At 37.2% G+C, this 11,886-nt stretch overlaps 1 pseudogene; it reads left to right on the top strand.

The window, feature by feature from the left end:
* Positions 1–7,252: 7,252 nt before the first annotated feature.
* LOC145627883 (inosine-5'-monophosphate dehydrogenase 2 pseudogene) lies at positions 7,253–11,453 on the top strand (annotated as a pseudogene).
* Positions 11,454–11,886: the final 433 nt, after the last annotated feature.

The raw sequence follows: 11,886 nt of genomic DNA, 5'->3' as shown, positions 1-11,886 counted from the left end.
CCCTTGACAAAGAGAAAACCTCTACATGGGATGCAATTGTAAACGCTTTCTTTGATAGATATAAGTGTAATATTCAAATCGAAACTAACTATAGACAATTTAAGATCTTAAGACAAAAAGAGAATGAAGGCTTTACTTCTTTCTTTAACAAGTGGAAGGAAACTTCCGCCAATATGATAGAAATTTCTACTGAAAAAGAATCCGTGAGGATGTTTATAAAAAATTTACAAGAAAAGTATACAAAGCACTTAAAATATCAACACAACTTTAATACTTTCAAGCCCGTCTATCACATAGGCGTCGAGATCAAAGATGACGTCGCAAAGCAAAAAGGTACTAACAATAGTTACCACAATGGCTAGAAAAGAAAGAAGAACGACAATCCTTCTTCTTCCGAAAACGCCCACTCTAGTAACAATGTTAGTACCTTTGATCTCAGTGAATTCTTAGCCATGGATAACCAAGTATCTAAGAAACAACTACAGAAAGACTTCACCCCTATTGGGATGATCTATGATGCTGCCTTCGATCGACAACATACTAAGGGACTCATTACTCCCATTAGACCTATTCAAGATCCCGCACATGAAAAGAGATTGCCTACTTGGAATCCAGATGCACATTGCAAGTACTATCAAGGTAGGGGTCATACTATTGAAAGCTGTTGGAAGCTAAAGGAAGCCATCTAATATTTGATTGACAATAACAAGCTTCCTATACCTTCAATTGGAAAGAAGACCGAGTGATGATAAAACACAAGACAAGAAGTGATCTTCAACGATAAGATTTCATGACCTCTTTTTTCTATTTCTTTTTCATTCTTTCTTTCCCCAATAAGTCTAGCGTAGGCACCTTCTATTTTTCCTTAAATGTACTTGGTAGGTTTTTTTTTCTTTTTCCCTTTTAATAAAATGAGTATTTATTTCCTTGCATACGATCATCGTGTTACATCGCTTTTTTTTAAAAAAAAAATATAAAATCATGTCGAACTAAGCACAAGGTATACTAGTGATTTGAGGCGCCCCATGTAGCCATATCGTATCATCTTCACCCTCCAAATATACAATCTTTTCTTGATAAACAACTTTGAGCCTGGTCTAACGATAGACCTTTCTTTCTTGAACCCACATCTACCTAACCTTGGGATGGGATGGTGTGTAACTTATGCAATCTTCAAAAAACCAAATCTTGAGTGAATCAAAAGATTAAAATAGCAAAAACAACCAAAGTGTACCAAAGTGAAAGTGTTCCAATGTCATTGATATGAACACGTCTCAGATTGCGTCTCTTATCGAGTGCTCGGTACCGTGCATGAGAAACATGAATGCCAAGTGAATGATAGACCGCATGATCGGGATTGCCCACATTTATCAAAAAAAGGGTCAAAATAAAAAGTGCAAAAGCAAAAAAGAGAGCCAAAAAAAAAAAAATTAATAAAGAAAGAGCTCAAAAGTGAGAAACCTCAAGCATAATAATACAAAGATTCAAAAGCAAGGTTGCACACCTTTGGGGCTTATCCAGGGTCTTGAGCCTTTATCCCTTTCTTCTTCAACCTTTAGCCTAACCACGTTACAATCCATAAAAGACCTCTTTAGGGTATACACATACTTGTGCGAGGTTCGGCTAGAGCTATTGATCATATCAAAGGATCTCCAATTCCCATATTAACGTTCAATGGTTACGTAGGCTACCTCACAATGCTCAACGACTACGTAGGCAACCTCACAGTAAGGTGCGGCCATAATAAAAATGCATTTACATTTTTGTTCATAATTGATCATATCAAAGGATCTCAATTTCTCATCCTTATCTATGTAGAGCTAGACTTGGTGGCTTAATACTTACATTATTAGCCTACCCAGCCTAAGAGTCACCAGCATTGGATTCCTTTCAATGTATTCTTCCACACACTTAGCCCTTGCGGCCTAGCCTTAGTGTCACTTTCACACACTGCACATATACATGACCAAATAGTCCTTCCCTTAGGAACCCTTTGTCATGAAATTTTTAACACAACGTTGATGCATGTCTTGTCATATCAAAATAACTCATCACTTGTAATCGTTATCGCATCACGAAGTATGAAGTGCTAAGCCTCCGTGCCTAAGTTACCTACATACTTCATTATTGAGTCAAGTATGACAACTTAGGATGAATTAACCCTTGCACCTTGAGAGACATCATCAAACACATATACTTGGCTAAGCTCATTCAACATGCACTCTCAAACATTTACATTAATGTCTTTTTATGTCTCTCTTTTTTGGGAGAAATTTAGTACCATTCACAAAAATGACAGAAATTTTTGTTTTACAAGTCATGTACGCATTGAGTCGTGAGTCAACACTTTGCACACACGAGTCACACGTAGTGAGTCATCATTTATGCAAGTTTACATCTTAAGTCAGGTGTGTCAAAACACTTTGGGTCGAGTCATGACAAGTCATATGTGCTAAAAATACATTAAGTTTTAAATGAGCCTTAGGACAACCATAAGATAGTGGAAATGATTAGCAAAGTCCTATAGTCCAAAATATAAATGCAGGTACTTTCCAAAGATCAAACGAGCAAAAATATTCTCGGATTTTTTCGAAAAAAAAAACCTCGAATAAAATCGCATGAGATTCTTCTACAGATAAGAGGAGGTTAAGCAAAACTTTAAAATAAGAGATGAGGAGCTTTAATTTACAAAAGATTTAAGTAGATATTGTTGAAATGAAATAACCAAGTTAAAGGTTCGAAGTGAAACTAGGCAATGAACATCAGCAGGATAAGAAGACGAGTTTATTTTAAAATCCCGGTTGCAGGGCCAATCGTCGCCTGACAACAAGCAAAATGTGGGATGACAGGGTCTTCCAGCAGGCGCTAGTGCGGCGACAGAGTGTGTTGCCCAGTAATATTGTTATGTGGACCCTATGTAGTAGTTTAGGTTACTTGCTACGCCAGTTAGCCCTTAACAACAATTTGACATGATTTAGTAATTAACTCGATTACAATCATAGAAAGTGATCGACTTGATAAATGATCGTCTCACTTCGCTTAAAGAGCCTATGCATTGGCTCATCGGAGGCACCTACATAATGGTTAAAAAGAATCAGAAAGCAGCGACGTAATGGTTCACGATCAATAAAGTGTGCCGACGTACTGGCACCGCGGAAATTTCAGCAAATATCACGGCAGCAAAGTTTAAGCGAGCTTTAAGGATCAACAAGCATTGGTCTTCGGTAATTTTCTTCGGAATATTATCGCAACAACTGAGGATAACTTCAATCGAAGATATCTTCGAAAGTGTTCCCTAGCTTGTGGAGGGTTGTCACAAACAACCGAGGATGGTTTAAGGCGGAGCAATCTTCGATCATATTCCCTTGTTTGCGAAAGATGGTCACAAGGCGGTAGAAGGTTGTTTCAGGCGAAGCAATCATTGATAGTGTTCTATGGCTTGCAGAAGACTATCACAGCGGAAACTGGAGGCAGTTTCAAGCGTAGAAGTCTTTAGGCGGTATCCCCTAGCTTGAGGAAAATCGTCAAACAAACAAAAAGCTCTTTGTTCAGAGACGCATGGACATATCGAAGCTCTTTGCTTAGAGACACGTGGGGATATCATTCAAAGCAATTTGTTTGGAGACGCGTGAACATATCAAAAAAGGCTCCATTGTTCAGAGACAAGTGAACATTACGACAACAAGATGGTGTTCCCTAGCTTGTGGAAGGCTGTCACAACAGCAAATACAACAAATCGGTTACCTCTATAGACGCGTGCTCGATGGTGCAGGATATATGTTTCTTCACTCTTTTATCTGTTTAACTAACGCTTGTTTGCAGGTATCAGCGTTACTATTATCATTTTCTCTCCCTATCGCTACTTTGACTTTTGTTTTCAAAACATAAGTTTCTCCAAACTCAGTCAAAGTGGGGCTTTTGTAGACACTCAATTGTGTCTCCCCAAAACCAAACCTAGTGATGAATACCTTTTACGTCAAATCATAATTGAATGAAGTGAAAGTGTGGAAAGTCTAGTGTTCTTGTTAGTTTTTATAAACATCTTTCATTCTATTTTCGAAAACCTGCTCTATTTTATGAAAATAGCTAGTGTAGTTCAGTTTTCTCCATGACAAGGGTCCAAAAATGGTGTAGTTGGATAGGGCTTGAAAAGAGCATTCCAAGAATATATTATAATCCCAATTCCGATAAATAATGAGGATGTTTTGGCAAAAATACTAAACTAGGCCCGGTTTGGTTCTTACAAGCGGCCCAATGATCTAGAGGAGGGCCTATTATAAATTATCATTCCTAATGCTATAATAATTGATTATAGTCTTCTAGAATTGTCTAGAAGGTTCTTTTTAATCCTAATAGGATTAGGATTGATAATTATGTTATATGAGTTTTATTTGGAATAAAAGAAGTGTTTTATAGGAACATACGATTTTACCCCTAACACGGATTTTATAACTCGATTTTATTGAGAAATAGATTTCATGTTGAAAGCGCGTTGAAAACCTTCAACATCATCAAACGAAAGATTCGTCGCCTGGTGCTGCAATGCAGCGCTTGGCGATGAGCCCTGTCGCTGGCAACAGGGAGATGTTTTATTCCATTTCGAACTCTAATTCGTTTCTATTGATTATGGACTATTTTATTATAAATAGGGTCCCTGGACCTCCATTTTTCAATAACCAGAATTCTTAATTCTTCTCTCTCTCACCAAGCTAAAGCTTATTCTCTCTCTCCCTCTTTCTAGCCTAGCATTTTTACAAACACAATTCCTCATATATTAGCACTAGACACACCTAGCCAAGTTCGAAGTTGCCTTCGCCCTAGACGTGAAAGGTTTGATAATTTATGAGGGTTTGGTCCCAAATCACTATTTCAATTATTTAATTTCCTTATTTGTTTTATTATTTTCCTTGAAGTTACTAATGTGTGTATTTTGTTATTAGAAAGAGATACGAGGCATCCAAGTAAGTAATTTAATTACTTTATTGATCTTTTGATATAGAAATCATGTTTAGATTATTTTTTTTTTTCCCTAGTTTCATGCTAGGATGTTTTTCCTAGTATCATGTTTAGGGTAATAATTAATGTTTCTAATATCAATTATGATTAAAAGAATGCTTCCTATTATCTTTCCTATTATAATGTTAGGGCAAAAGATTTGGTTTTTATTGTTTAGTGACATGCTAGGGTTTGTTATTAATCTTATTAGTATCATGCATAGGATCTTGCTAATATTATGCTTTATTATCATGATTATGATAATTATGGTTATGATTGTGATTATTGTTATGATTTGTGATTATAATTATGATGATTAATATTATGTTGCTTGATTATTATTATTGTTATTGGTTGATCATTTCTTTTATGCATGTTTAAAAAGAATTTGTATTTGTAATCGCGCTTAATAAGATAATTAATAATCATTTAGGATTAATTTGATTATAATTCAATTGATCGCCAATAATAGTCTTGTTGTGCATTAATATTCAACCAACATAGATAAACAGGTTAAGGGTTAACCTATTGATTGCATGTTATTCAGGAAGCGCACATGAATACGAGTAGAATAAAGTAGAGTCTTATTACTAGGGCAGGTTCCTTTTCTTTTAGATTGGATTTGTACCTTCATCCCCGAACTTCTAATCTTGGTTCCAGACCTATTGGAGTTAACGATCTCCTGGATCGTTAAGGGGTGTAACCTTCACCCTATGAACGGTTTACAAGTTCCTAAAACATGTTGGCGACTCTTTTGCTCTAGCTTCCTTCCCTTTGGACACCACCATGCTTAAGTGTGTAAAAACTGTGGGGTTTAAGTTTGGGGTAGTGGCTTGAAATATTCCCTACAGCTATAATAAATTTTTTAATTTTTTTTGTATCAAGGAAAGGAAACTATAGTACTACTAGATTATTATAGCATCTTGGAAAATCAATGTTTGTGATCAAATGGGGCCTCCATGATTGCTAAAAAATTTAAAATTGCAAAACATGGAAGCGACTACTGCCGAAAGCAATAAAAATAAAACAACAACAATAATTTAAACTAAGAAAAATTAGAAAAAATAATCCCAACTTTCATAAATTTTTGTACAATAATCCTAACTTTGGATTATTTTGGAATGATCCGAACTTTGAGGGGTCTTTTTTGTCTTCAATCACAAACCGGTCAACAAAAGTAAACAACCTTTAATAAGAGGACCAAAATTAAATTCAATAAAAAAATGTATAAAATAAATTAAAAATCAAAACCAAAAAAAAACTTTTATCCCTCAAAACCACCAGCCTCCTACCCAAACCACCCCCTCCACCAGCCCTCCCCCACTCCTTCCACCAGCCCTAACCCGAAAACACCCCCCGCCCAGCCAGAATACCCCCCATCCCCCGACCACCTCTCTCACCCGCCGAAACACCTCCCCCTCCCTTCCCCCACCCACGAAATTCTCCCCCATCCATTCCCCCACCCTGTATAAACTCCTCCCTTCTTTCCCCTACCCTCAAAAATGCAAAAAACGGCAAAGGGGCTCAATTTGCGACGTTTTAAAGGGTGGGGGAAGGCGAGGGGGAGTTTTTATGGGGTGGGGGAAGGGAGGGGGGAGGATTTCGTTGGTGGGGAAAGGAAGGGTGAGGTGTTTAAATTCGGTGGGTAGGGAGTGGTGGTCGGGGAGTTGGGGGTGGTTTTTCGGCTGGGTAGGGGATGTTTTCGGTGGGGGCTGGTGGAAGGGGTGGGGGACGGCTGGTACAGGGGGTGGTTTTGGTAGGGGGCTGGTGGTTAAGGGGGGAAGGGGAGGAGGGTGGGTTAATGTTTTTTTTTTTAATTTTCAAAGTTTTTTTTTTATATTTTTTAAATGTTGGACTAGTCAAGTGCTGACACGTGGCTTTTAAAATACATAAAAAAAAATTAACCTTCTCAAAAAGTAACCGGTCATTAGGAATGAAGAAAAAGAAGACCCCTCCAAAGTTCGGATTATTTTAGAATAATCCAAAGTTGGGATTATTTTACCAAAATTAATGAAAGTTGGAATTATTTTTTTATAATTTTTCCTTTAAACTAAAAGCATAAGGCATAAAGGTAGATAGTAGTAGGGGAGCCCAGCCATGGCTCATAATAAGCTACAAACATCATATTTTTTGCCATTAATCATGGAGAGAGAGTGAGCAAGTTCCTTGGTGTAGGTCGTAGTCGAGATAGGTGGAGAGAAGAAGTGGAAAACCAAATCATCCTCTATTGTAAGCTTCTGCCTATGTCAGCCAATCCATGGGAAATTTCGTTTGTCGTCCTCTTGATATGAAGCATTGTAACCTGCAAATTTCTTTGAAGCTGCTCAGCAACATCTCTAATGATGTTGGAAAGAAGGTGATTAGTTTCCAACTCAAAAAACCTTATTCCTCTCTCCCAGGGAGTATCAAATCATTCTAGAGGGTGGCCCTAATGAGCATTTCATCATCAGTGCTTCCGTTCGCAGCAAGTTCAACAACTAGAGCATTACTCATATCTACCAAAGACAAAACTAGCAACTCATTTATCTGAGAATTCTTGAAGCAGCAATGGCAGGAACACCACAAAACCTAATTCTTGAAGTTGGTTTCCCAAAGTAAAGCTTTTTAATCAAGGGTATCCATATACTTATGATGATGTTATCTTTCTCCCCCATTATATATATTTTGCAACTGATTCAGTTTAGCTTAGTACCAAGTTTACCAAGAACATTTCTTTATCAATTCCTTGTGTTTCATCTCCTATGGATACTGTTACTGAGTCTTATATGGTAGTAGCTATGGCTTATCTTGGTGGGATTGGTATTTTAAATTCTAATAACACACCCTCTGAGCAGTTTTCTCTACTTGAGTCATCCAAGTCGCATCGAGTCCCTTTTGTTTAGGATTTTGAGGTTAAATCCCCGTTTGATGTGATTAAATTGAGTGATTTTTGGTATGGAGCTGTGATTTTTGTTACTCAGACGGGGAGCAGGAAATCGAGGATTTTGGGGTATGTGTTGAAGTCTGATTGGGTGAATTTGAAGAATAAGGATGCTAAGGTTTCTGATTTTTTGTCAAAATTTGATTATTCAGCGCCAAGCAGCTTCATTTAGATCAAATTGTTGGGTTTATGGGAGATAAAGGGGTTAAATTGGTGCCAGCTGTGAGAGCGGGTGATGGGAAAGGTTTTAATGTGATGACATTGAACGATATAAAAAGGTTTCAAGAGTCTTTGAAGAGAGGTTTTCCATCGTTAACACTTAATGGGGATTTCTTATTGGGAACTACAATAGGGACTAGAGAACCCGATTAAGAGAGGTTGGAGTATTTGGTTAAGGGTGGGGTTGATGAAGTGGTGTTGGATAGTTTTCAAGGGAATTCTATATATCAGATGGATATGATTAAGTATATAAAAAAGACATACCCAGGATAGGATGTTATTGGAGGAAATGTGGTGACTACATACCAAGCTCAAAATTTTATTAAAGCTGCAGTTGATGGGATGAGAGTTGGCATGGGATCAGCGTCGATTTGTATAACTCAAGGGGTTTGTGTCGTGGACAGAGGTGACAAAGGAAATAAACAAGTCGTCAAATTGTCTATCCCTAAATCAAATACTATTTATAAAACTTACACAAACCTAATACAAGTATAAGGTAAGCAAAGGGTCGAACCGCAGGGAGAAGTTAAACACTATAATCACTACTAATCAATTAAGCTATCTTTGAATAAAGAGTGGGATTATCTAAGAGATTAAACTAAGAGAAAATTGAATTAAAGACAATATAAAGAAAACACCAAGGGGAATGGGTAGATGTAGGCTTCACTTGAACATGCAATAACATAGAAACAAATCGATAATTAACTAAACATGCTTGAATATCGGTATAAGAGGTCCAATCTAGCCACCTGCCGGGGTTCATTGGCCTCTTCTAACATTGCCTCTATGCTTCCACATTAGAACTATATACTAAGAGGTGCTATCTAATAACGATCGATATAAATGAATCTTGCTTGGTCATCTATCGCATCTTCTAACAATAATTCACTCCCAATCAAATAACAACATGCATTTTGGAAGTAGATTAAAGAATATCAAGCATATAATGACTTTAATCACAAATAAAAGATTTCCAAACCCTAGAACATGCTCAAGGTCCAACTACACCATAACCATCCCCTTAATAGAGAAATTACTCACTAATCATGCCAGCAACAAGATTAATTAACAAATAATCAAGAGTCAACATGATTAACAAGCAATAATAACAACTAAAACAATATTAAAAAGAAAGCAAATAAAATATAGGAGAGAGAGTTAGAGATTCTCATTGATTGAAGATGAAAGAGTACAAAAAACAAGATCAATATTCTTCTTCAAAATCCAAGCTCAACAATGGTGAAACCCTCACTTTCTCTCTCTAAGCTACTTTAATCCTAAAACCTAGAGAGAGAAGCTATCCTAAAACTAATTAAGAAAATAGAAGGGAAATTATCTTTAGTGAACTCCAACTTTTTAATTTTCTAAGTGGTAAACATTCTTAAATTTTATTATCAATGGTAAACCTCAATTTTTCATACTAAGTCAAATATAACATTAATGATTAATTTAACTAGATATTTAGCCATAGTTAGTTAGAATTTTATTTTTTTTTACATTTATTTTAGAAATATTAAAATAAAAAAAAAACACACCCTTCACCCAGCCACCAGCACCACTGCTAGCGGTAACCCCCAGCTGCGACGCTTGACCTCCACACCTCCGGTCGGCGATGCCTAGCCTCCATTACCTGAGGCCGGCTATGCCCCGCACCTCTTCTCTTTCGCATTTCCCCCACCGCCCTACACCTCCTCTCTTTCCCTAAACCACTATAAAATTTAGCGCCAGTCCTCGACGAACTCCCTCCTCTTTGAGCCGACCACGTAAACCCTAAAACCCACCCAAAACCACTAGAAAATTGAAACTTGTTTGAGTTTTGTTTCGAAACCCTAAACGAGTTTAGGTATTTCTTGGTGTTTTAGGGTGGTGTTAAGGGTCGACAAACTAGGGAGGAGGGTGGACGGGGAGTTTAGCTGGTTTACGGGGTGGTTTGAGGTGGGTCGTGGTCGGTAGTGGGGAAGTGAGGGAAATGGGATGTGGTGGGGTTTGATATTGAGATAAACAGAGGTGGTGGAGGTGGTGGATCGAAGGCTGGCGCACCAGCGAAGGTGGAGCGGGCGCTAGCGTTGGTGGGGGAGAAGTGGCTGGTAGGCACCGGCAAGAGGGGTTGTTCGGCAGTTGGTAAGTTGGGTGGGGGAGGTATTTGGATTTTTTTAAATAAAAATATTTTTATAATAATTTAATTTTTACAAAAATAATAAAAAAAAAACTAACTATAGTTAAGGATTTTTAGTAAAATCACACTTATCAATGGTAATAAAAAATTGATGTTTACCATTGATGATAAAATTTAAGAAAATTTACCACCTAGAAAATTAGAAAGTTGGAGTTCACCAAAGAGAATTTCCCTAAATAGAATAATTGGTGATTAATTCCTAATTACCCAAAAATGGGTATTTATACTAAGCTTAAAAAAAGAAAATAAATAAATCAAGATAAATAAGTAAAAAGAGGAAAAATAAAGAAAGAAAGTAAAAAAGTAAAATAAAAAGTAAAAATGAAAAAGGAAAAAGATTAATTAAAAATAAAAGGAAAAGAAAAATAAAACCAAAACCCACAAAACCATTAGACCCCATTTTTCTTCTCTTTGATTTTCGCTGCTCTTAAAATTTGAAAAAAATCCCATGCTTTGCATCCCATTAAACACCGTCGTCAAACATCATCTTCAAATCGTCAACGCTCATCCTCATCGTCTATCATCAAGAATCAAATCAAAACCGTTCGATCTTCTTTAAGAATCACGCGCAGAGCTCGTGAAATGGTACGATCGACCCGAATGTTGGTGTGGCTGAAATATGGGTTGGTTCGATCGAACTATGGGTGTGTTCGACCGCACCTACTCAAATAAGAAAACTTCATACATTCCTGACCTTTTTAACACTTTTTGGCACTTCGATCGAACTCTTAATAGTTTGCCCGAACATTGAGAATTTGCGATTTACTTTGATTTTGGCCGTTGCTTGATTGTAATTGGTGGTTTGAGGTGGCTACGTTGGTGCAGGTGGTTGGAGGTAGCTACAGTGGTCTAGGTGTTGTTGTTATTGCAGGCGTTGTAATTGGTAGTTGTGGACGGGTTGCTTGCGGTGTTGTTGTGCGGTGGCTGGTTGGTTGTTTAGATTCGGCAAGTGGCAAAGTGGAGGAGCTGCAGTTGGTGGAATATGGGAGCAGGGGAGCTGCTGCAGGTGTGTGTGAATTGTTGGGAAAGGTGAATTGGTGGGTGATGGTGGTTCAGGTGGAATGCGATTTTTATTGTGGATGTTGTTGTTGCGTGAAGAGGGAGCAGGGGAAAGGTTGGTGTTTTGGTGTGGTGGATGTTTAAAAAGGAATAGAGAGGGGAGTGTGGTGAAGGATAAGCTATGGGCAACAGCGTTAGTGTGTTGTGGCAGTGAAGCTGGCAGCATGCTCATTAAATGGGGCTTGGGCATTGAACTCGAGCCTACACACAAACAAACCGGAGGGTGAAACCGAGACAAATAAAATAAAATAAATAATAAAATAGAACTAAATAAAACTAAAATAGAAAATGAGAGAAATAAAACTAAAACTAACAAAATTAAATAAAACACAAAAAAATAAAATACGAAAAAGACTCAAAACTAATTAAAATAAATAAAAGTAAAATAGAATACTTTCAAGAAAAGTAAAGGACGAAATAAAACAAATCCAAAGCAAATAAATTACGAAGATAAACTAATTCTAATAAAAACTACAAAAAGAACTAAAACAGGACAAAATTACCAAATAAACAAGAA

Source organism: Chenopodium album, chromosome 4, assembly GCF_948465745.1.
Source record: "Chenopodium album chromosome 4, dcCheAlbu1.1, whole genome shotgun sequence".
NCBI lineage: Eukaryota > Viridiplantae > Streptophyta > Magnoliopsida > Caryophyllales > Amaranthaceae > Chenopodium > Chenopodium album.
Note: the sequence above shows the minus strand (reverse complement) of the source record. Positions and strands in the feature narration are given on the sequence as shown.